This window comes from Felis catus, chromosome D1 (assembly GCF_018350175.1).
Source record: "Felis catus isolate Fca126 chromosome D1, F.catus_Fca126_mat1.0, whole genome shotgun sequence".
In the NCBI taxonomy this organism is placed as follows: Eukaryota; Metazoa; Chordata; class Mammalia; order Carnivora; family Felidae; genus Felis; species Felis catus.
In genome coordinates this window covers 106,049,122-106,074,538 of record NC_058377.1, presented here as the reverse complement: position 1 = coordinate 106,074,538, position 25,417 = coordinate 106,049,122, and the positions used below count along the sequence as shown (strand labels likewise).

General features: G+C 50.3%; 1 long non-coding RNA gene across 5 annotated transcripts in view; it reads left to right on the top strand.

The window, feature by feature from the left end:
- The window catches only part of LOC111556692, a 54,931-nt gene that overhangs the window by 13,910 nt on the left and 15,604 nt on the right, over window positions 1–25,417 (top strand). The window contains exon 3 of one of the 5 annotated variants that reach the window (XR_006586663.1): window positions 20,935–20,968. The exons of 2 other annotated variants lie outside the window; for them this stretch is intronic. This is a non-coding gene — a long non-coding RNA (uncharacterized LOC111556692). Of the gene's footprint in view, window positions 1–3,474; window positions 3,519–9,304; window positions 9,341–20,934; window positions 20,969–25,417 lie in introns of those variants that run through there. 2 more of the 5 variants (XR_006586662.1, XR_006586660.1) reach the window with 2 other exon arrangements.

The window sequence follows — 25,417 nt, the reverse complement described above, 5'->3', positions numbered from 1 at the left end:
CTATTTTCTAAAAGTTCTCTTTTCCTCCCCCCTCCCCTCCCCTCCCCTCCCTTCTCCTCCTCCCCTCCCCTCCCTTCCCCTCCCCCACTCCCCTCCCCTCCCCTCCCCTCCCCTCCCCCTCCCCTCCCCTCCCCTCCCCTCCCCCCCCTCCCCTCCCCCCCCCTCCCCTCCCCTCCCCCCTCCCCCTCCCCTCCCCCCTCCCCCTCCCCTCCCCCCCTCCCCCTCCCCTCCCCCCTCCCTCCCCCCTCCCCCTCCCTCCCCCTCCCCTCCCCTCCTCCCTCCCCTCCCCCTCCCCTCCCCTCCCCCCTCCCCCTCCCCTCCCCTCCCCCTCCCCCCTCCCTCCCCTCCCCCTCCCCCCTCCCCTCCCCTCCCCCTCCCCCTCCCCTCCCCTCCCTTCTCCTCCTCCCCTCCCCTCCCCTCCCCCTCCCCTCCCCTCCTCCCTCCCCTCCCCTCCCCCTCCCCTCCCCTCCCCCTCCCCTCCTCCCTCCCCTCCTCTCCCCCTCCCCCTCCCCTCCCCCTCCCCTCCTCCCTCCCCTCCCCTCCCCTCTCCTCTCCTTTTTTTCCCTTCCCTTTCTTTCCCTTCCCTTCCCTTCCCTTCCCTTCCCTTCCCTTCCCTCCCCTCCCCTCCCCTCCCCTCCCCTCCCCTCCCCTCCCCTCCCCTCCCCTCCTCTTCTCTCCTTTTCTTTCTTCCCCTCCCCTCCCCTCCCCTTTTCTTTCCCTCCCCTCCCCTCCCCTCCTTTCCTTTCCCTTCCCTTCCCTTCCCTTGCCTTCCCTCCCCTCCCCTCCCCTCCCCTCCCCTCCCCTCCTCTTCTCTCCTTTTCTTTCCCTCCCCTCCCCTCCCCTCCCCTCTCCTCTCCTCTCCTTTTCTTCCCTCCCCTCCCCTCCCCTCCCCTCCTCTTCTCTCCTTTTCTTTCCCTCCCCTCCCCTCCCCTTTCTCCTCCCTTCCCTTCCCTTCCCTTCCCTTCCCTTCCCTTCCCTTCCCTTCTCTTCTTTTCTTGTTTATTTACTTATTTGGAAGGAGAGACAGAGTGTGTGAGTAGGGGAGGGGGTAGAGAGAGAGGGAGAGAGAGAATCCCAAGCAGGCTCCACACTGTCAGTGCAGAGCCTGATCCCAGGCTTGAACCCACCAACCGTGAGATCCTGACCTGAACTGAACTCAAGAGTCGGACGCTCGACTGACAGAGCCACCCAGGTGCCCCACCATTTTGTTTTTTGCCTCTATGAATTAACTACTTAGGTCACTCGTATCAGTGGAACCATACCATATTTGTCCTTTTGTGCCTGGCTTCATTTCACTCAGCATACTGTCCTCATGGTTCAGCCAGGTTGTAGCAGGTGTCAGAATTTCGTTTCTTTTTAAGGCTGAATAGTGTTCCATTTGTACGTGTATATATGCATGCCGCATTTTGTTTATCCATTCGTCCATCCATTATGGACATCCAGGTTGTTTCCACATCTTGGCTATTGTGAATAACGCTGCCAGAAACAGTATGGCACCGGTTTCCAACCCGCTCTGCCTGTTTCTGCCCCGGGAACCCTCTGGTCTCCTCTTAGCCCAGCAACAGGTTGGAGCCTTTTAAAACGTGAGTCAAATAACGTCATTCCTCACTCACAACCTTCCCTTGCTCTCCCTCTGACTCGAGGCAGATCTCAAGGGCTTGCGAAGGTCTGCTGGCCCTCACCACTCTTCTGACCTCAGCACTCGTCTTTTATTGAGCTCCGGCCACAAGGGTTTCCTTGCTCCTTCACCTCAGGGCTCCTGCGTTTGCCATGAACTATGCCTGGAACGTTCTTCCCTCAATCAGCTCTTTGCCCTCCAGTGTCACTCGACCGGAGAGCCTTCTTTGATACATAAAGTAACAAGCCCTCCTTCCCCTGACCTCAAGCACCGCCATTTACCCGTTTCCCTATCGCTCCCTGGAGTAGATTAACACCCTAATTTGCTCGCTTCCTTCTTCCTCACTAGAAGGTAAGCTTCATGGTGTCAGGGGCTCTGTTTGGTTTCCTGTGGTGTCCTCAGTGCCTAGCACATAGTGTGCTCAGTTCGTATCTGTTGAATGAATGGGCGGTGCTTTGAGGTCCCCACCTTAACGGACCCCTGATGTTTCTGTGCCTCTGACCACTGGGCAGAGGCGACAAGATCCTGCTGCTGTCAAGGCTTCAGTGTCATCCTTCTGGCCCAGGGCAGCTTCAAAATGAAGTGAAACTGGTTGATCAGCATTTGCCGCTCCCTTTGGCCTCAGTGGGTTCTTAACATGCATGTCCCTGATGGCTGCAAGGATTTCTCCTAAGATACACAGCCCTTCAAAGACGTGTCCCACACGTGGTGTTCCTCACACGGGGCTCTTGTGGGTATCTTCTCAGGGGCCCGAGGATTCGACCCGATTTGAAATTTTGTTTTCACATTTTGATGACCCTCTGTGAAAAGAGAAAGAATGGAAGCATACTTACTTTTGTGTTTTTGTTTGTTGATGACCGTCTTCCCGCCAAGGAGTGCCACATAAGTGGTTCGCGGGAGGTGTTTGCTTTTGTCTGTGGATGGTACTCTCGGTACCCAGTGACCACCTGAGGCAATGGCCTCTAATTCTTAAACTGGGGTCATTGGTTCGTGGAGGTCTTCCTGCAAATCTGTGATCATTTTTTTTTTCCTGTAAAAGGTGTCCGAATGAGAAGTATTCGGACTGCACCGCCATTAACCACGAGCTAGAGTGAAGGCTGAGATACGAAACTAGGATAGAAATCTTCCAGGCTCCACGTGGTTGTTTCACAAGGGTCTGAGTCAGCCAGAGACAACGGGGTAGTAAAATAGAGGCAGGAACCTTGGCTGTAGAGTCTGGAACAGCCTCTGTCTCTGAATTAACCGTGTGGCCCTGGCTTTGTCAACTCACCTTTCTGGGTCTCAGTGCTTCATCTTTAAGTTCTCTTCCAGCTCAGACATTTGGTTTTGTGAGGTCCGTCGAGCAGCAATGTCCGTTTGAACACCAAGAGAAATACTTTGTTGGTACCGAGCCCAGGGCACTGGCAATGAGGATTAACAATGACTACATTTGACGGGTGTCCATTCAAGTCTTGCTTTCTCCAAATGGCTTTTTCTGAAGACGTTATCTAAAATCACACCCTGATTTCTGTCCCATTTATCCTGTTCGATTTCTCTTCATATTCTTTTCCTATGTTTTTGAGGAAATCTCTTTTTTTTTTAAATTTTTTAAATGTTTATTTACTTCTGAGACAGAGAGAGACAGAGCATGAGTGGGGGAGGGGCAGGGAGAGAGGGAGACACAGAATCCGAAGCAGGCTCCGGGCTCCGAGCTGTCAGCATAGAGCCCGACGTGGGGCTTGAACTCACGGACCGTGAGATCACGACCTGAGCCGAAGTCGGTTGCTCAACTGACTGAGCCACCCAGGTGCCTCGAAATCTGACTCTTATTATCATTATTATTTGGTCATTTCTTATTATCTCTTTTCCTTCTAAAGGTCGACTCTATAAGGTGGAGTCTTTTCTAAGACTGTGCCCCAGAACCTTGGGACACTGCCTGTCATTTTGGAGACACCAGTCAACATTTGCTGAAAAGCCTAATGATTTGAGCACCTCCTTTGGTTTGGATACTGTCCCAAGTGCTTTACCCTTCAATCAGTACGTGCATTAAGGAAGAATTATTATTAGCCTTACGCAGTGGCTGAGAAAACTGGGGTCTCATGACTTACCTCTAAGGGTCGGAGCTGGGACTTGAACCCAGGTAAGTTGTCCACCTTGCTGTATTCACCCCTAGCTTTGGGACCTCTACGGGAGGGCCCCAGTACCAAATGCATCAAGGCACAGGTAGGGCTCTGTTTTTCTTCTCTTCTTTCTAATATTGCTCTGTTCATGGGGAAAGGGAAAATCAAACTCTCATTTATTGAAGAGGCTATACTTTCCCCATTGTGTATATCCCTGGCTCCTTTGTTATAAATTAATTGACCATAAATGCATGGGTTTATTTCTGGGCTCTCTAGTCTGTTCCATTGACCCGTATATCTGTTGTTATGCCAATACCATACTGTTTTGATTATTGTAGCTTCGTAATATAGTTTGAAACCAGGAAGTGTGATGCCTCCAGCTTTGTTCGCCTCTCTCAGGATTGCTTTGGCTGTTTTGTGGTTCCGTACAAGTGTTCGATTGTTTTTTCTATTTCTCTGAAAAATGTCATTGGGATTTTGATAGAGATGGCATCCACTCTGTAGGTTGTTTGGGGAAGTGTTGGCAAAAATCAAACTCTCAGAGCCCTCCCTGACTGCCTTTGTTTGCTCTGGCTGTACAGAAAACACTGGGCAGAACATTCCAGAACTGGGTGGCTCGTTAGCTTTCCTCTGGTTCCACCCATCCCTTCATTTTATTTTGCTTTATTATTATTTTTTAAAAATGTTTATTAAGTTTTGAGAGAGAGTGCAAGTAGGGAAGGGGCTTAGAGCGGGAGACAGAAGATCTGAGATGGGCTCTGCTCTGATGGTAGCCAGCCGGATGTGGGGCTTGATCTCGCTAACCTCGAGATCATGACCTGAGCCAAAGGCAGACGCCTAACCGACTGAGCCACCCGGGTGCCCCAACTCCCATAACGTCTTGAACTACAAACTGGCAAATTCGTGAGCCTTCAGCAGTCTGACCGGTAAACCAGAAGGCCCGTGGAGGGAGTGCCGCGACCCACCCCACCTGGTCTGTCGCCATCTAGTGGCCCTCTCGGGTGTCCCCTAACGTGGGTGCTGTTCAGTTTCTGTAGAAGCAGTTGCTCACTGAGGTCCCTGCCTCTGAGCAGGCCACCCTCCAGGCATTTCTTCTTCATCTGAAAACCACGTCTTTCAAAATGTCATCTTTTGGGGGGTCAGATGCACCAGGATGAGCTTCAGGACCATGACGTGGGCATCTTTGTATCTTCATGCTCCTGACCGTTAGCTGTCTTCATCTTTTCCCTCCTAGGCCTCCTAGGGGTTAAATGCTATCAGGAAGAAGCAGGGCAAGTTCCCCTGCTTACTCTGCACATGAGGAATGAGGACTATTTGACGTTCATGAGTAAGCTATTGCCTATTGATGTTCCGATTACAGAGAAAATGTCCTTGTTCCTCTTTGTTACCCGTGAAACGGCGGCGAACGGTGCAAGATCGACTATAATTGTGTGCTTGAGTGATGTGGTCTCTATGACACTAGGTGCAGAAATTCAGGGGAAGAAAGTATTGGAGATGGTCAGGATGGTCAGGTAATAATAAAAACAAAAGTAACACAAGAGCTAACCTTTACCAAGCACTTTCTAGGTGTCAGGCGTGATGCAAATGCTTTATGTGACTTAAAAACCCCCACAAAAACCCTAAGACGCAGGTGCACTCGTATCCCTATTTTATAGCGGAGGAGTGTGAGACACAGAAAGATGGAGTAATTTGCCCAAAGTGATAGAGAGCTGGGAGGGGCCAAGCCAAGGTTTGGATCCAGACTGGCCAGCTCCAGAGTCCTTTCTCTAGGATGCTACACCTGATGGTCTTGATGATGGCTTTGTGAAGGAGGTGGGCCTGGAGCCTTGAAACACGAGAGGTCCTGTAGCATGGGGACAATCTGAGAGGTGGCCCAGGGATGGAGTAGGCATGGCAGGCCCCAACAGCGAAGGAGAGACTGACCTCACTTGGGAGAGGGCACGTGCTGAAGAGCAGTGGGGAGGATGGCGAGGCAGTAGAGTGGGGACAGATGATAAAAGGTCTTAACATCTAGGCAGAGAGGGTTTGGTCTTGAGATCTCCTTTGAAGTGTGTTACAAGGTGGCTTTCTAGAAGCAGAGGTTTGGGTGGCAGCGACAGGTCTGAGGGTAGGAGGTGTGGAGGCAGGAATGAAGCGTTGAGGGTCTAGCCTAGGATGATGCAAGAGGCCTGGAAGCAAGGGAGCGCAGTGTGAGCGAATTCACAGACGGGAACAGAGGTGGGAAAAGAAGCTCCACATTCTGCTGGCTTTGAGGTTCTGAGTCTGGCAGGAGGCACAGTGTTGACTCCATGGGCTGAGAGCTCACTGCTTACTCACCCAAAGTGCTCTCACAGAGAATTAAACAGATAGGACATAATCAGGTTATTGGTCTTAAAAGGCTACTGAGAATTTTTCCTATTGATTGTGTCTCAGGGTTTGATCAGAGAAGTAGAACCCCTGTGAGCTATAGAGAAGAGGGGCTTTATCACGCGGGGCAGAGCTCCCGGGCTGGTGGGAGGTGGGTCTGAAGTCTGTATAAGGTGTTGTCCTTCTGTCTTATCTGGGCCGGCTCAGGGAGGGACGATGGAAGCAAAGGGATAGACTGAAACCGCCAGCGTTGGGGTGCGTGGGGGCGCATCTGCCCTCCACCACCTTTGGAGCAGGACAAAATGGCGGTGCTTCACTTGCGCCTTCTAGAAAATGTAGCCACACTGTCCTTGTCCACATACAAGGCAGATTCACTTTTCTTTAATCTTTCAATTGGCCTCATCACGTACACAGGTGGCGGGAGGTTTCCTGCAGCCGCGTCTTCTGCATTCGCCTCCTAGGGCCTCTGGAACGAGGTGCCATTGACCAGGTGGCTCGAACCGCAGAGACTTCTTGTCTCACGGTTCTGGAGGCTGAAGTCCAAGATCAAGGTCTCGGCACGGTTGGTGTCTTGAGGCCTCTCTCCTCGGCTGGTAGATGCTGGTCTTCTCCCTGGGTCTCCACGTGGTCTTCCTTCTATAACTGCCCGTGTGCTTAGGTCCTCTTGCGAGTAAGGACACCAGCCATATTGGATTCGGCCCTCTCTGATGACCTTACTTTCGTCTCTTCTTTAAGGACCCGTCTTGAAATACAGTCCCATTCTGAGGTGCCGGAAGTTAGGATTTCTCCATATGAATTTTTTGAGGGTACGGTTCAGCCTCTCACACTTTCTTTCTCATCCTACTTAACCTCGTGGTGAAGGATCAGCCCCACAGCTAGACCGACGGCTCCGGCTCTTACCTCTGGTTACTCATGGAAGGCAGCCTCTGGGCTTTTTTGGGAAGGTCAAGGACGTTATTTTCTGAGGCCTGTTTTCCTGTGCGAGGCTGTCTTCGCCCAGGCAAGGGGTGTTCCTCCTCCGCGCCACACATTCCGACTTGGTCAGATCAGAAAGCAGCAAATCCAGGGGGAATTTTTTTTTTTTTTTTTTTTAACTGTCTGCAGAATCCCTTGCATAGCAGAGAGCTCAGGAAGGAAGGCCCTGTTTGGGGACAGAGGTCAGGGGCCCTTCAGAAAGGGTCAGGCCCTCCTCTGCTAATCCCAAGTCTGCTTGATTAGCCTCTGAACTGATGTACCTAGAATGAACTTTGACACAACCCAAGAATGTAATTTAACCCTTGAGCTTTATTTTCTCTCGTCCCTAAAACATGAGACTCCTGGGGGATTTAGAAAGGGGCTGGGGCAGGCATAGCAAGGACAGGGTTCGGTGGCTCTCGCTTTCCAGGACAGCTGGCCACTGGGGCTTGCCTGAGCCCCCTGGCAGGAAGCAGGGTCTGGGCGAGGCTTCCCGAGTCCTGCCTACTGCTGTCCTGCTAGAAATAGGGAGAGCGGGGGGTGACACCCTTCTGCAAATCTGGAATCAAACCAGAAAGGCACCTGGCATCTTACTGCTCTCTCCTCGGGTTTCCAGCTCCCTGGCCCCCGCCAAGTTCGCCATCGCTTTTTGCTGAAGTGAAAAACAGTGGAGATATGAATATTCCCTAGAGCCACTTTGGAATACGTTCAAGAATAGTTTCACAGCGAAACAGGCAAAAAAGGACGAGATTGCACAAAGGGCTGGATCACCCACTTGGAGAGCCGGTTCTAGAAAGAGGACTTAGATTTCGCGCTAGGGGCTTCACGCGCAGAGGAAGAAGGGAGTGGGCAGCGTTGGGGCGGAGGGGACAGAGGCCTGCTACCTGTCCAGGAGGTCCCCCCGTGCACAGTGACAGGCTGTCAGGGGGACAGCTTAGTAAACGGGTCATGAGCGGTCTGGCAGCCTTCCAACCCTCCTTGTACCTGAGACAAAAAGGCAGGCCTGGCAAAACTATTCAGGTAATTTCCTAGTGCATTTACCACTTCACAGACCCCACGCTACCCGAGAATGGGGGTCTTGAAAAGAAATAAAGCCATCTAAAATTTGTCCAGCCATCTTATTACAGTAAGTGCTGACGTAGGTGCACTTTATTTTTTTATGTTGATTTATTTTTCAGAAAGAGAGAGACAGACAAGGTGTGAGTGGGGGAGGGGCAGAGAGAGAGAGAGAGAGAGAGAGAGAGAAGGAGACACAGAATCTGAAGCAGGCTCCAGGCTCTGAACTGGTCGGGCTTGAACTCACAAACTGCGAAATCATAACCTGAGCCGAAGTCGGATGCTTAACCCGTTGAGCCACCCAGGCACCCGTGAAGTAGGTATATTTTCTTTCTTTTTTTTTTTTTTTTAATTTTTTTTAATGTTTATTTATTTTTTAGACAGAGAGAGACAGAGCATGAACGGGGGAGGGTCAGAGAGAGAGGGAGACACAGAATCTGAAGCAGGCTCCAGGCTCTGAGCTGTCAGCACAGAGCCTGACGCGGGGCTCGAACTCACGGACCGTGAGATCACGACCTGAGCCGAAGTCGGACGCTTAACCGACTGAGCCACCCAGGCGCCCCTATATTTTCTAATCTTCACTGTCTACCTTAGTGAAACTCTTGTGCACCAAGGCCTGGCAGGTCTTATATATCTATATCTATATCTATATAACTTGTATATAGTAGAATATAATTTACATATTTTTTTCAAGTGTATTTTTTCAAGTGATTTTGTGTGGTGTGAACGTTCCTGCTTTCTAACCACGGCCAGGGGTGGCCAGTTTGGGAAAAGCAAAGGAGGAGAAAAATAAAGGAAAAAAGAAGAGGCTGTCTTCCACCAGTGCTCTCCTGGGGTCTGGAAAGGGGTTACAGTGGCCCCAGCGAGGGCCGCTAACTCCCTGCAGGGTCTGTGGGGAGCACCGGCAGGGAGCACCGGCAGTTTTAGTCTGGGGAGGCCTCAGGGCCAAGCCGCACCCAGCCCCAGATGCAGCGGGGAGAATGGAATGCCGTGCTGACCAGACCCGCCTGGCCGAGGCTGTGGGAGGCAAGAGGCCATCCCCAGAAACCACAGGGAACAGTGTGAGGAGATAAAGCGACCAAGTGCTTTGTGCTCTTAAGATAACACCCTCTCCCGTAGAGGGGGAGGTCCTTGGAGTAGAGCAACTGAGATTCCAGGCTGCTTCTGGGGGACCCAGACTGAGTAAAACCCTCTGACCAGGTTTTCCTTTGCTCTTGTATACATTCCCCAGCCGGCCTTCCTGCTTCTTTCACACGTACTGGAGGCCTCAGGGCCTTTGCGCGTGTAATTCCTTCGGCTAGGAGTGCCCCGGCCGCTCCCTGAGCCAGTTATCCCTCCGGATGTTGACAGCCTTCACCCCTCAGGAAAGCCTGAGGTCCCCTGGTAAGTGTTGTCCCAGCTCCCTGCCCCTGGTCTCTGTGACTCTTCCTCTCCTTCGCCACGTTATAACCCCAGCCTCCAAGAAGTCAGCGAGTCCCTTGCGTGTTGCCACGTGTCTGTGCCTGGAAGTAGTCCTTTGGGGGTGTGAGGGTGGAAGAAGGGAGACCCCTGCCGTCTCCCCCGTGAGGGGGGGTGTAGCATCCACTTCCGGATGAGGGAGGTGGGGCTCAGCAGGCCCCGTGATTGGACTCGGGCTACACAGCTCAGAAGGGGTCGCGGTTCCCAGTTCTCACGCTTAGGGTGCCCGAGACCCTCTGGAGAGCTGGTTAAAAACATAGCTTCCTTGCCTGGCTCTCAAGATTCTGTGTCACAGCTTTTTTTCTTTTTTTTTAAATTTTTAATTAAAAAATTTTGTGTGTTTTTTTAAAGTTTATTTATTTACTTCTGAGAGAGACAGAGTGAGCAGGGTGGGGCAGAGAGAGAGAGGGAGAGAGAGAATCCCAAGCAGGCTCCGCACCATTAGCACGGAGCCCGATGCGGGGCTCGGCCTCACAAACCGTGAGATCATGACCTGAGCCGAAACCAAGAGCTGGATGCTTAACCGACTGAGCCACCCAGGCACCCCTTATTTATTATTATTATTACTAAAAAAAATTTTTTTAATGTTTATTTATTTTTGAGAGAGAGAGAGAGAGAGAGAGCGAGCAGGGGAGGAGGCAAGAGAAAGAGACACAGAATCTGAAGCAGGTTCCAGGCTCTGAGCTGTCAGCTCAGAGCCCGATGCGGGGCTCGAACGCACAAACCGTGAGGTCATGACCTGAGCCAAAACCAAGGGTCGGATGCTTAACCACCTGAGCCACCCAGGCGGCCCTTGAATCATTTTTAAAGTGCACAGTTTGGTGGCATTAAGGACATTGACGCGGTCATGCAACCATCGCCACCATCCATCTCCAGCACTTTTTCATCTTTCCAGACAGAAACTGTCCCCATGAAACACTAACTCCCTGCTCCCCCTCCCCCAGCCCTTGGCAGCCACCCACCCGTCTTTTTTCTGTCTGTATGGATTGACTAGGGACCTCCGATAAGTGGAATCGTACAGCATGTGTCCTCTTGTGTCTGGCTTATGTCACTGTCAGCAGCGTTTTAAACAAGGGCCCCTGGTAATGCTCGCCTAGGGGTCTGGACTGCTCCGAGAAATTCTGGTGGCGGCAGGGAGGAGGGGCGGGAGAAGCGTCCCGGCACAGGTTTGGAGGGCTGAATTTACATGGGGTGAGGCAGGAAGGGGTCAGGGGTTGTGGGCTGAGAGGCAGGAAGGGGGAGCGGCGAGGGGGATGGTGACAGAGGGGCCCTGGGGTGGGCAGCGGCTGGTTTCTGGCAGGTAGTGCTCAGGGCAGGGTGTTGACCAAGGAGCTCAGGGCAGAGGGCCCGTGGAAGGAGACGTGTGTGGACCGGTCAGGTCAGGGAGGGTCCAGAGGCTGTGGGTCACAGGCCAGGGCGAGGTGCCGATAAGGCTGGGGTGGGGTGGGGGGGTGTGAGGGCCATGAGGAAAACCGGAGGGGCGGGTGGTGGTGTCAGAGCCACGCAGGTCAACCCAAGCGGGGGCGCCCTTGAGAAGCAGGGCCCAGATCCCACCCTAGGCCTAGAGGCAAAAAAGTAGGGTCATCAGGTCTGGGCAAGCGGGCCTGTGGGCACGAGAGAGAGGTTTGACATGGGGCCAACCCTTTGCCTCAGTCAGGAGATTGCGCAGACTTCCTGCTGAGGAGGTGCCCGGGTTCGGGGCAGTGTGACCCTGAGGGCGCGCCCAGGGCGTGGGAGCGGCAAGGTCGGCACCCCCCCCCCCCACGCCCCACCGCAGACAGCTCGCTCAGGGGTGTCTTTCTCCGCCTTTCCACCCTCTCCCACCCCATCTGCCTCCGCTCCCCCCTTTCCTCTTAATTCCTCCTTGTCCCGAGGGCCCTGCACAGAGCTGGCGCACCACTTTGCCTCCTACGTCTGCCCGGCACCTCACTTTCCCCTCTTAGGATGTGCACGGAAACAGCACCGACGGCAGAGGTCGGTCTTAGGGATTAGATGGGAGAACTCAGGTAACGGGCTCAGAGCCGTGCTTGGCGCAGCTGGCAGTTAATGAATATCCGTCAGAACTCACCGAAGTTTCTGGCAGGGTGTGACTTTCCCTGCCTTATTATTATTTTTCGCACGTAATGCAACAGAGACTTCGAGAGGAGGCCCAGGACCTCCAGGCGCCGCGTGTACGGACGTGGACAGCATGGGCAGCGGGCAGTGGGTGAGTGGTGGCCGAGATAGCTTGAGCCGGCCTCCCCCGCTCTGCAGGATTTCCGCCATATCTTGCGGGGAGCGGGGAAGCCGCTGGAAGTCGGCTTGCTTGAGGGATGGAGGGGTTTTCTGATAAACAAATTCCTTTAAGGGAAGAAAGATTTAGGCCTCAGCTGTCGGAGGCTGCCAGATGGTTCGACGTGCGGCCTGAGGTGGGACCCTCGAATATGTCTTCCTGTGTCTCACCCTTGAGTCCTGTGGAGACAAGGGGGCTGAGTCAGACACGGAAGGATGATGCCTTCGTGCTCATCAGTCTGAGGCAGAAGGAAGAGGCGTTTTGCCCAAATGGGCACGAAGGATGGGGTGTCTTTGTCGCACTGAGGACCTAGGAAATACAGTGTGGCCTTGGGCCTTCACACCCGGTCACAGCAGCACAGTGCCTTGGGGCGACACCACAGTGCCCAGCGGTGTGGTGGCCCCCTTGCAGGTGGAGGAGGTGCCCGGCTAGGGTGGCTGGTGGCTGGTGTGGGGACCCTAGGGTCAACTTGGCAAAGAGTGGGGGTGTGGCCGTCCGTGGAGGGAGACGCTGAGGTAGAATTCATGGCAGACCCTTCGTGGGAGCAGACTGGGTCTGCTTAGGAGGACATGTAAACAGCTGTGCGAGGATTTCCCAGAGTAATTGTGTGTGTGTGTATGTGTGTGTGTGTGTGTATTTGTGTAAACGGTGGTAGGTGTTGGAAGAGGCCGAGACCCCACCATAGCTGTTGGAGGAAGAGTCAATGACACCCATATCATCACTGTCAAAATAGCCCCAACCTTAAGTCCACGTGGGGTGGCCCAGGCAAACACAGGTCACACATTTATTAATAAAAGGTAATGTTCTCCTTCCTACTGAAAATTGTTTCTCTCTCTCGTCAACACGTGAGGTGTAAGCTGCTTTTGAACTTCACGAGACCTTTCCTTTCTTCCCTGCGGGTGTGGAGCTTGATTTTATTAATGTTTTCTCCTCCGGGCTGAGTGCAGTGACCCTCTCTCAAGGAGGGGCTTGGAGGAACCCTCCTTCCCTTAATCCCTCTCCCTGGCTGGGTCATCGCAGGGCTTTCTAGCACCCTGCATGGTGTCTACCACGGGCACCGTGGCCCCACCCCTCGTCCCCACTCTGTCCCAACTCTATATTCCCCAGTGTCCAATTCCCACTGGGCTTCTTCCTGCCTTTGTCCCTGCTCTGTCCTCTAAAGCAGTAGTTCTCAAATGGGAGGAGCGGGGGGAGGATTGCCTCCCAAGGGCCATGCGATGATTTTCAGACACAGCTTGGGTTGTCACAACTTGCTGGGGGTGGGGGTCCTACTGGCTGTAATGGGTAGAAATAGGTGTCATGCACTGAATGTGTGTGTCTCTCCCAGATTCATTGGGATTATGGTTGAAACCCTAAAGCCCGATGTGACAATGTGATGGTATTTGCAGGTAGGGCCTTTGGGAGGTAATGAGGTCACGAGGGTGGGGCCCTCATGATGAGATTAGTGCTTTATAAGAAGAGCTGCAGAGGGGCACCTGGGTGGCTTGGTCGGTTAAGCGTCGGACTTCAGCTCAGGTCATGATCTCACGGTCTGTGAGTTCAAGCCCCGTGTCGGGCTCTGTGCTGATAGCTCGGAGCCTGGAGCCTGTTTCAGATTCTGTGTCTCCCTCTCTCTCTGCCCCTCCCCTGTTCATGCTCTGTCTCTCTCTGTCTCAAAGATAAATAAACGTTAAAAAAAAAATTTAAAAAAAAGAGCTGCAGAGATCTTTGCCTCTGCCTTGTGAGGATAGTAAGTGTATGTTAACTATACTGGAATTAAAAGAAAAAACTCAATAATAATAATAATAATAATAATAATAATAATAATAATAATAAAGATACAGCAAAACAGTGGCCATGGGCAAGCCAGGAAGAGGACTCTCCTAGAACCCACCCTGCTGGCGCTCTGATGGCAGACTTCCAGCTTCCAGAACTCTGAGATAAATTTCTATAGCTTGAGCCACCCAGCTGGAGTATTTTCGTCCTTGCAGCCGGGAGCTAAGACACCAGGGATACGCTAAGCATCCTGTGGTGCACAGAACAGCCTCCCACAACAAAGAATTACCTAGTGCAAAATGTTTCAAGTGTTGCTGCTGAGAAAGAAACTCTGCTCTGGGCTGCTTGAACTGTGTTTGCAATCAGCAAACACCCCCCCCCCCCACCTCTGCCCCAAGAACCACACCTCTCTGTCTTTATCCCTGGGGCTGCAGGAGGCGGAAGCTCTTGTCCGACAAAAGTCCCTCCCAGAGCCTTCTCCCATATTGGTATAAATGAAATCAGAAGGTCTCTTAACTTGCAGGGGTGATCACAGGTGGAGGAGGCATCTGGGTTGAACAGCAGGAAGGGTTAGCTCTGGAGGGATCTGGATTAGCCCAGCAACTTGTATTGTTTATTTATTCCATTGAAATGTACCAGCTGGGAGGGCATGAGATTCTTTTTTTTTTTTTTTTAATTATTTTTTAAAGATTTTATTTGAATCCAAGCTAGTTAACATATAGCGTAGTAATGGTTTTAGGAGTAGGATTTAGCGATTCATCACTTACATGTAACACCCAGTGCTCATCCCAGCAAGTGCCCTCCTTAATGCCCATCACCCATCTAGCCCATCCCCCCACCCACCTCCCCTCCATCACCCCTCAGTTTGTTCTTTGTATTTAAGAGTCTCTTACGGTTTGTCTTCCTCTCTGTTTTTATCTTATTTTTCCTTCCCTTCCATTGTGTTCATCTGTTTTATTTCTCAAACTCCACAGATGAGTGAAATCACATGATATTTACCTTTCTCTGACTGACTTATTTTGCTTAGCATAATACACTTTAGTTCCATCCACATTGTTGCAAATGGCAAGATTTCATCCTTTTTGATCACTGAGTAATATTCCATTGTGTATGTATACCACATCTTCTTTTAAAAAAAATTTTTTTTTTCAACGTTTATTTATTTTTGGGACAGAGAGAGACAGAGCATGAACGGGGGAGGAGCAGAGAGAGAGGGAGACACAGAATCGGAAACAGGCTCCAGGCTCTGAGCCATCAGCCCAGAGCCCGACGCGGGGCTCGAACTCACGGACCGTGAGATCGTGACCTGGCTGAAGTTGGACGCTTAACCAACTGTGCCACCCAGGCGCCCCATACCACATCTTCTTTATTCGTTCGTCACTCGATGGACATCGCTCTTTCCATGATAGTGCTGCTATCAACATTGAGGTGCACGTGCCCCTTCAAATCACTATTTTTGTGTCCTTTGGATAAATACCTAATACTGCAATTGCTAGGTCGTATTTTAATTTTTTTAAATAATTTTTCTTTTTTCACATATGTATTTTTAAGTTTATTTATTTATTTTGATAGAGAGAGAGAGAGAAAGAGCAAGCAGGGGATGGGCAGAGAGAGAGAGAATCCCAAGCAGGCTCCACACAGACAGTGAGGAGCCCACCGCAGGGCTTGAACCCATGAACCATGAGATCATGACCTAAGCCGAAATCAAGAGTTAGATGCTTAACTGAATGAGCCACCCAGGCACCCCTATTTTTAATTTTTTTGAGGAACCTCCATATTGTTTTCCAGAGTGGCTGCACCAGTTTGCATTCCCACCAACAGTGCAAAACGGTTCCCTTTTCTCCTCATCCTCACCAACATCTGTTATTTCTGGAGTTGCTTGTTAATTTTAGCCATTCTGACAGGTTTCAGGGTGGTATCTCATTGTGGTTTTGATTTGTATCTCCAGGATGATGAGTGATGTTGAGCATCTTTTCATGTGTCTGTTAGCGATCTGGGTGTCTTTGGAAAAGTGTTCATATCTTTTGCCCATTTCTTCACTGGATTATTTGTTTTTTTGGGTGTTGAGTTTGATAAGTTCTTTATAGATTTTGGATACTAACCCTTTACCTGATATGTCATTTGCAAATATCTTCTCCCTTTCTTCAGACTGTCCTTTAGTTTTGCTGATGGTTTTCTTCGCCATCAGAAGCTTTTTATCTTGATGAGTTCATTTTTGCTCTTATTTTCCTTGACTTGGGAGACATGTCTAATAAGAAGTTGCTGAGGCTGAGGTCAAAGAGGTTGCTGCCTGTTTTATCCTCTAGGATTTTGTTGGTTTCCTGTCTTACTTTTAGGTCTTTCATCCATTTTGAGTTTGTTTTTGTGTCTGGTGTAAGAAAGTGGTCCAGTTTTCTGCACGTTGCTGTCCAGTTTTCCCAGAACCATTTGCTGAAGAGACCGTCTTTTTCCATTGTATATTCTTTCCTGCTTTGTTGAAGATTAGTTGGCCATACGTTTGTAGGCCCATTTCTGGGTTCTCTGTTCTGTTCCATTGATCTATGTGTCTGTGTTTGTGCCAGTACCATACTGTTTTGATGATTACAGCTTGAATTGTGATGCCTCCAGCTTTGGTTTTCTTTTTCTTTCTTTCTTTTTTTAAAAATTTTATTTATTTTTGAGAGAGAGAGAGAGAGTGAGGGAGGGAGACACAGAATCCAAAGCAGGCTCCAGGCTCCGAGCTGTCAGCACAGAGCCCGACGCGGGGCTCGAACTCATGAACCGTGAGATCCTGACCTGAGCCGAAGTCGGATGCCTAACCGACTGAGCCACCCAGGCGCCCCTGGTTTTCTTTTTTCAACATTGCTTTGGCTATTTGGGGGTCTTTTCTGTTTCCAATCAAATTTTAGGATTGCTTGTTCTAGCTCTGTGAAGAATGCTGGTGTTATTTGGATAGAGATTGCATTGAATATGTAGATTGCTTTCGTAGTATCGACATCTTAACAGTATTTGTTCTTCCAATTCATTGAGCATGGAATATTTTTCCATTTTCTTGTGTGTCGTCTTCAATTTCTTTCATAAGCTTTCTATAGTTTTCAGTGTATAGATTTTTCACCTCTTTGGCTAGGTTTATTCCAAGGTATTTTATGGTTTTTGGCACAACTGTGAATGGGATCAATTCCTTGATTTCTCCTTCTGCCACTTCATTATTGGTGTATAGAAATGCAACCTATTTCTGTACATTAATTTTGTGCCCTGTGACTTTGCTGAATTCATGGATCACTTCCAGGAGTTTTTTGGGGGAGTCTTTCAGGTTTTCCGCGTATAGTATCGTGTCTGTGAAGCGTGGAAGTTTGACTTCTTTCTTGCCAGTTTGGATCTCTTTTATTTCTTTCTGTTGCCTGATGGCTGAGGCAGGACTTCCAACACTATGTTGAACAACAGTGGTGAGAGTGAACATCCCTGTCGTGTTCCCGACCTTAGGGGAAAAGCCCTCAGTTTTTCCCCATTGAGGACCCATATTAGCTGTGGGTCTTTCATAGATGGCCTTTATGATCTTGAGGTATGCTATCTCTATCCCTACTTTCTTGAGGGTTTTTATCAAGAAAGATGCTGTATTTTCTCAAATGTATTTTCTGCATCTATTGAAAGGATCTGGGCATAGGGTTCTTGCAAATAAAGAGATGAGAGATGAAGGTTTATGGGAGGTGATGATCTGAAGTCAGCGGTCATTCACAAAGCTGTTGACCTTGCCCACCTGGGATGACCACCCATTGGACCCTTTAATCAACACACTCAAGCCTCATCCAGGGGCTGTGTGACAAAGCATTTGGGCAATTAGCTGAGTTTTGAACCTCTTAACTTTTGTGGTTTTGGTGGCTGGGAACCAGAGTTCTAGTTACAGGAGTTATTCTTTAAATTCTAGGAGATTTTTCCATGTAATTTTGGTTCGTGATCTGGCGCTCATACATGAGTGAGGTGTGCTTCCTGCTTTCCCTGCGTTGTCCACTTTGTGAACTCAGGCCGTCTCTCAAGCCACCTGCTCTGTGCCTGCTATCTCTCACCCTCATGGAGTTACCTCTTGTACCTACACAGCACCTTAAACAGCCCTCGACCAAGCTGTTACTACAGTCTGGTTATGTGAATATAATCCCAATGTAATTAATATAGCTAATATAATTATCCCACAGTGGAAGATTCTGGAGGGTAGGGACCACGTGTTGTTTACTCATCTTTGAGCCCTTGACACTGGCACTGTGTCTGACCCAAGATCAGGCTTCAGGAAGTGTTTGCTGAGCTGAGCTGAACTTCAAAAGAGTGAACTGTTTGCGTCCGTTTCATGGTTTAAAATGGCAAACTTGGGTCACCGAATGCATCGCGCGCAGAAGGAAGGCACTGTTGCAAGTTTAGCAGGGTGGGTTGGGAAGTGCCTGAGAGTGGCCGTCTCTCTTTTTCAAAGCAATTACAGCTTCTGACATGCTTTGCTCAGTATCAAAAGGCTTGAGTATTTCAAGATGCATTTTTGGAATGCTGGGCGAGCCGTGGTGGAAACATCAAGAAGCTAGGGTATTTCTAGGATGCGTGTGCTCTCTGGCATTCTGCAGATTTTGAATTGGAGAATATGCATTTTCTTTTAAGGAAATGCAATGATACTAGTTGGAAGGCTATGCTTAAATGTATTGAACTAGACTGTGAAGAAGGACCTAGGCTTTGTATAACCACCAAGTAAACCAGGTCATTAAAAAAAATGTTTATTTATTTTGAGAGAGAGAGAGAGAGAGAGAGAACAGGGGAGGGGCAGAGAGAGGGAGAGAGGGAGAGAGAGAGAGAGAGAGAGAGAGAGAGAGAGAGAGAGAGAGAGAATCCCAAGCAGGCTCCATGCTGCCAGCGCAGAGCCCGATGCAGGGCTTGAACCTACGAACCGTGAGATCATGACCTGAGCTGCCACCAAGAGTTGGACGCTCAACCGACTGAGCCACCCTGGTGGCCCATAAACCAGGTCGTTTAAAAGAGAAACCTGAGGACCATCATGAGTATGCAAATGATTCCTAACGAACAGGCATGTTGCTTGTAAACTTATTGCTTATCGTACCGCATAGTTAAAATGCTTCCTTACCTTCATTGTACTGTGAGTGCGCTTAGTAGCCTCTGTTTACATGATCACAAATCCTCAATCAGGGGAGTGTTTGAATTAATACGGTTTTGTTTCATTCGCTGATCTCACGAGTATTCACTGAATGCCTATTATGTTCCAGGCACCACGGATAGCAATGAACAAACCGAATCCTTGCCCTCTTGGAACATTCTAGTGAGGCCAGGCGTGAGGATGGTTGGCAGAAAAGGAGGAAATATCTGCTATGTAGAGCTGACAGAAACTGCTGATGGATTGGATATGTGGGCGAGGTGGTGAGAGAGGGATCAAGGATGACTCCTAAATTTTTGGCCCGAACAATTGGCAGAATGCCCCTGCCATGTACTGAGCTGGGGGAAGCAGGGAGAAATGGATCTGGGAAAGAAAACCCCAAAGTTCAGACATCGGCGGGGGGGGGGGGGATGTCAGGGACGCAGATGGTCGTGCAGAGGTCTGGTGTTCAGGGGAGCCCTCTGGGCTGGAGATACAAATTGGGGGTCGCATGGCTTTCTCAGGCTGGCTTAAAATAACAGAAGTTTATTGCCTCCCGGTTCTGGAGGCTGGAAGCCCAGAAGCAAAGTGTCGTCCGGGCCACGTGCCCTCGGAAGGTTCTAGGGAGGACTCTTTCCTTGCCTCTTCCTGGCTTCTGGTGGTGGCCGACAAGGCTTGGCATTCCGTGGTTTACAGCTGTACTATTCCATTTCTGCCTCTTCACACACACGGCCATCTTTCCTCTGTACATGTCTGTGTCTCTTTGTCCAAATTGCCCTCTTAGAAGAACCCCAATTGTTGGATGAGTGGAGACTCTCCACTCTAAACCAGGAGAGTGTGGGATCTGGAGCAGTGCCTGGTTCATGGGGAGATGTATTACAGAAAACTCCGAGTAGGCATTCAGCAACTTTTATAGCCGAATCCCCCAAGCACAGGCTCATTCTTGTAGCCCTCCATCTGTTTTCTCTTTCTCAACAGTATTGGTCTGTAATCAATAGGAAATAAAAAATTAAAAACCTCCCTCCCTCGCCGCAGGTTGAGTGAGGTAGGAGCTCAGACTTCACCTTGGCTTTGGCAAGTGTGGGTGGTCTTGACCATGGAGGTTTTGTTGGACCGCAGGGGAGGGAGCCTGAGTGGAAGTGGTTCGCCAAGAATGGCAGGTGTGAGGGGCGCCTGCGTGGCCTTGATTTTGGCTCAGGTCACGGTCTCACGGTTCGTAAGATGGAGCCCCGCTTCAGGCTGTGCACTGACAGCACGGGGCCTGCTTGGGATATTCTCTGTCTCCCTCTCTCTCTGCCCCTCCCCTGCGCTCTCTCTTTCTCTCTCAAAAATAAATAAATAAACATAAAAATGAGAGAATAGCAGGTGTGAAAGGATTTGGTGAGTACGGATAGAACTTTGCTCTGGAGGGCAGCAAATTGGGTTGGCAGGAGGAGGGAAAAGTGGGATCAAGGGAGATATTTCTTATTCTTGAAGATGAGGGATCTCAGACCTCGTCTGCATGCTCAGCGGAAGGGAGAGGGGGATGAGGCAGAAGAGAGGGTGGTCAGGACCGGAGCCCGTAGGCTGGCGAGAGGAGATGGCATCCGGTGTCTCCTGGAGGGTGGGCTTCTGATGGGAAGGAGCAGGGGGAGCACATCTGGATTTGGAGCGACTTCCCCAGTTTTAGCTGAAAGTCCCCTGTCCTGGGAAAGCGTTAAAACAGAAAGTTCCATGTCCCAGGGCCACTCCCCTCTCCCAGTCCCAGGCAAACCAGGTCAGGTTTGAAGGGAGAGTTGGATGCTGGGAGGCCAAGGGGCTTGTTGGAGGGAAGATGAGGTAGTCTTTAATCGTTGGCTTCTATTTTCTGGGTGACATAAGGGCTGAGATCATGAACTGAGAGCAAAGACAGGGAGGGAGGCTGGAAGGGAGAGGAAAAGTTGTAGGACAGCCATCTTGGGAGGGGGGAAGGGAGCTCGCTAAGAAATAGAGTAGCATTTCTGGGCAGTGCTGGGTGGCACCTTGTGATCTGTGGTCACACACGTCACGTGATAGCAGGCAGAGCGGCAGTGGGGTGTATACACTGCAAAACTCCAAGTGGCTAACGTTCTGTCACAAGCGATTTGTTGGAACACAGGACGCTAATTGCGTTGTCCTGGAACATGGTGGAAAGCGGTACGTCAGCAGAAACACATTCCTGGTCTGTAGGACTTCCAGATGAAAACAGAGCCGCAACCAACTCTCCGGAGAGTAGATTAGCAACACTTTCACTCAGACCTTTGATTTCTTCCCATAGGGGCTGTCCATAATTGTCGTGCAGACCCGGTCACATTGTCCACACCCTTTGTGAGCACGGCACCCTTCCTCTCCTCTCCTGCCGAAACACCCCAGTGGCTTGCTCATACCAGATACTTCTTTGCAATTTGCAATTACGATGATTTGCAGAAGCAACAGCTTGACACGAACGGAAATCAAAAGTTACTGCCCGGCGTGATTTCACCGATCTTCGTGTTAAAGGAGTCCGGCCGGATGGCCGGTTTTGGTTTGTTCTATCTCTTCTTTTGGCAGATTTTAGGCATTTAATCAACGTGGGAAATTCAGGAAGTAGCAAAGCATAAGGATTTGGAGTTACAACACCTGGATTTGAGTTATCCACGTACTGGATTTTGGGCAGGTGACCTTCTGAAGCTCCTCTAACCTGCCAGCCTCAGTTTCGTCATAAAAATGTGGCGAAACCTACCTGTGCCAGCTGCTTCATAAACTCTGTAAAGGAAAGTGTCGTGTGTCACACATAGGTTGGCTGTTGCTCTGATTGTTTGCGGTGTGGTTCTGTGCCTTTCTTTGGTAGATTTCAATTCTGCAGCTTTAATAATAGGGACAGAGAAAACTGCCGATCCCCTGGGCGTGGTGGCTAAGCTCCTGATGACCGTCAGGAATGAGGCGCTGGACTGGGGACCAGGGATGAAGTGAGTGTAGAGTAGGGGTGGAGGGAGTGAGGCACGGGTGTGGGGTGGGGATTGTGGCAAGAGGGAAACTTCTGGTTGTAAGATACTGGGTGTGGAGTCCTTCCAGGCGTCGGTATGCCCTAGGGGCCGCCTTAAAATGGGATTATAGAAATAATGTCCCGGGTCCTCTGGTTCAGAATGCAGGCTGCGATGAGGCCGGTTCGGAAAGACTTGTATTTAAAAGTTTACGTGTCTGTCACTTAAAGTTTTCGCCTTCAGCTATTCAGGAAATTCTACTCTATAAAGTGACTCATTCATTCCCTGAGGATTCTGCACAGCCAGGGTTTTACTGGGTCAACCGCAGAGACATCAATTCCTGGAAGATTGTTTCCATTTTGTCATGGACTATAACTTGGAGGTAATATTTTTGAACACCCAGTTACGGAGAACTGGAAATACTTTTTAGAAATTAGCTCTTAAATCCTTAGGTGCTGTCTCCTATGACTATGACAAGTAGAAATGCTTTATCATCTCTAGATTTGTTACTTTTTATTTAAAAATTAAAAAAAATTTTTTTAAATGTTTATTTTTGAGAGAGAGAGAGGCAGAGTGTGAGCGGCGGAGGGGCAGAGAGACAGAGAGAGAGAGAGAGAGAGAGAGAGAGACAGAATCCAAAGCAGGCTCCAGGCTCTGAGCTGTCAGCACAGTGCCTGACACAGGGCTTGAACTCACAAGCTGTGAGATCATGACCTGAGCCGAAATTAGATGTTTAACCAACTGAACCACCCAGGTGTCCCTAAATTTTTTTTGTAATGTTTCTTTATTTATTTTGAGAGAGAAATAGAGAAAGAGAGTGAGCATGAGCAGGGGAGGGGCAGAGAGAGAGAGAGAGAGGAAGAGAGAGAGAGAACCTCAAGCAGGCTCCGGACTCTGCTATGTGCCTGATGTGGGATTCAATCTCACAAACCATGAGATCATGACCTGAGCCAAAATCGAGAGTCAGATGCTTAATCAACTGAGCCAGCCAGCCCCTAAATTAGTTACTTTTAATGTGCTTAAAAAAGCAAGTTCACGTCCAATTCTACCACCATACAGACACCTCCCCTCCAGGAAACCCAACTTACCTCCAGTTACCGAGGGGGTCCTTTGGTCTTCTTTCCTTGATCTCAGCCTCTGTCTTCAAAATCCCATTATTTTCATCTCTCTGCTTTCCCAAGCTCAGGGCTGGGTCTCCTGCTCCTCTCTCACCAGCCACTAAAGAACTTTTTACCCCTCTTTAATTTTATTTATTTCCCCTCTTTAATTTTATCTATCTATCTATCTATCTATCTATCTATCTATCTATCTATCTATCTTTAAAGTAAACTCTACCCCGGACATGGGGCTCGAACTCATAACCCAAAGATCAAGAGTCACACACTCCACCAACCGAGCCAGCCAGACGCACCCCTCCTTTAATCTTTTTAAAAAGATACCACAAAAGCAAATTCTTACCAGTTATTTCAAATAACTCAAAGCCGTCAACAGGTGTTTTTTTTGTTTATTTTTTTTGTTTCGTTTTGTTTTCTTCTGAGAGAGAAATAGAGAACAAGAGGAGGAGGGGCAGAGAGAGGGAGAGACAATCCCAAGCAGGCTCCGGGCTTTCAGTGCAGAGACGGATGCAGGGCTCGAATTCACAAACTGTGAGATCGTGACCCAAGTCGAAGCCGAGAGTTGGACGCTTAATCGACTGAGCCACCCAGAGCCCCAAATAACTTAAAACTCCTTAAAATGAAAAGTAAAAGTCACCCCCACTACTTTTCCAGAGTGGCCTCTACCCTCTCTGGGGAAACTCCCCAGGCTGAAGGCTTCGGGACTGTGTTCGTGGATCCAGGGCTCCGATTCTAGCCCTGGGAGCGCTGGTCCCTCCTCTCTGTTGGACATTGTCATGAGGGTCTCTCGTTTCAGACACAGCACATCTTCAGATTTGTTGGCGGGACCCCCTGTGGATAGGATTTAAGTGACCTGCAAGAGAGGTTTCCTGTGTGTAGCCCTGGGAAATATATTTGAGCTCTGTGTTCCTCAGTTTCCTCATCTGTAACTTGGGGAGTTAGGACACCATGGGCCTCAAGCACTCTTTCCTCTAACTCATTTCTGTGTCTAGCCTCCTCTTCCTCAATTCATATTTCTTGTTTCTTTTCCTGCTGTTGTCTTTTTTTTTTTTTTTTCTTTTTTTTTTGTCCAGCAGAAGCACTGGTGTCGAGGCGCAGACATCAAGACATCAGAGAGCTAGGGTCACCTTTGGGCTGGCTAGCTGTGTGACCCTGCCAATCACGTGGCCTTTCTGGACCTGTTTTTTCATGCAAGAAATGAAGGACCAGGACTCTTTGATCTCCAGGAGACTTGCCGGTTCTGACACCCCATGATTCTCCTGACCTCCTCCTACCTAGGGGTGACCCCTCTGATCGTAAGGGAACCGTGAGCTCTGGGCATTTGCTGCTTTCAGCACAGGGTGGTGATAGGAGGTTTGGGGCAGGGGACAAACCAGGGAAGCTGGACCCTTCTCTAGAGTCCCTGAGTCAGCTCCTCATGGTCTGACTTCATTTTTTCATTTGGAGTGTTGTGAAATCCCAGAACATCACCCACGCCCACTCTCGACCCTGAGTACCTTTGGGGCGCATTCCAACACCAAGTAAGAGCCATTTGGAGATGAGCTTGGAAACCCCTGCTCCTTGTCCTTGTGTGCGACTTTGAAGGGGGGCTGGAATGACTAGCCATCCCGGCTTGCCCTGGACTGTCCCGCGTCCCAGCAACCCCCACAGGGCACACCGGGGACGGTCGGTTCCCCTACTGCTCTGCCCTGTCAGGGCCTGGCTCACTTCCTGAGCCGGGTAAGTAAAGGACCCAGCGGGGCAGGGAGACTCAGAATCAGCCGGAACGCTTGGTGGATGCAGATTCCTGGGCCCCACTCTGGAGAGCCTCATCCGGTAGATCTGGGGCGGGGGACTGGGCATTCGCATTTAAGGGCTTCCAGGTGAGTCTGGTGTAGGTGGGTCAGTACCGCACCTTGGGACACACACTGTGCTTGGGGTCATGCGGGGAACAGGGTTGGCTCCTGCCCTCATGTTGCTTGTAACATGGGCAGAAGCCCCAGCAGGGAACTCGGCCCACGTGTGGTAGAATATCATGGACACTGTAACATGAGTAGCACCAGGACCAAGATTCTGATTCCTCCTCCCACCCTCCCAAGTAATCCAGTGCTTACAAAGCTCGGCTTTGTTCATTAAGAGGGTTGACTTGGCATTTTTCGGCAGGGGGCCCGCAGGGAGTTTGAGTGAGTTGTCAGAGATGACCGTTCCCTGCAGTTGACGGCAGACTCTCCTGTCCCAGAACCACCCCTGCTCTGTCCGCTGCACCGCGTGACCCTCTGGCGAAAGCGCGAGGGGACCACCTCTCAGGGGGACCATCTCCACGGCCCACTGTGGCCCTGACCTTCCGGCATGGAGGGCGGGTGAGGAAGAGCAGCCCCGTTCTTGTTCTTGGTAGGGCAGCTGTCATTTCTGTTGCTTACGAGCTGCCCCTTTTTCTAGGGTGAATTGATGAGCTAGAGTCCCCAAGGGCACTTAGTCATGGGGATGATTTGAAGAGGACCCAAGATGGCCTGGAAAGGGCACGCTCATTCTCTGGGTTCCGGTGGGTTCCCTCAGCCCCTGCTGCCACAGAACAAAATGGCCGAGGCGTCCCTCGGAGGGGAGAGGAGCAGAGCGACAGCTCCACAGGCCTTCAGATGAGGAACACGAGGTTCTTGGGGTCTTGGAAGGACATGTCACCGCTGGGGCTCCAGGAAGGCCAGCG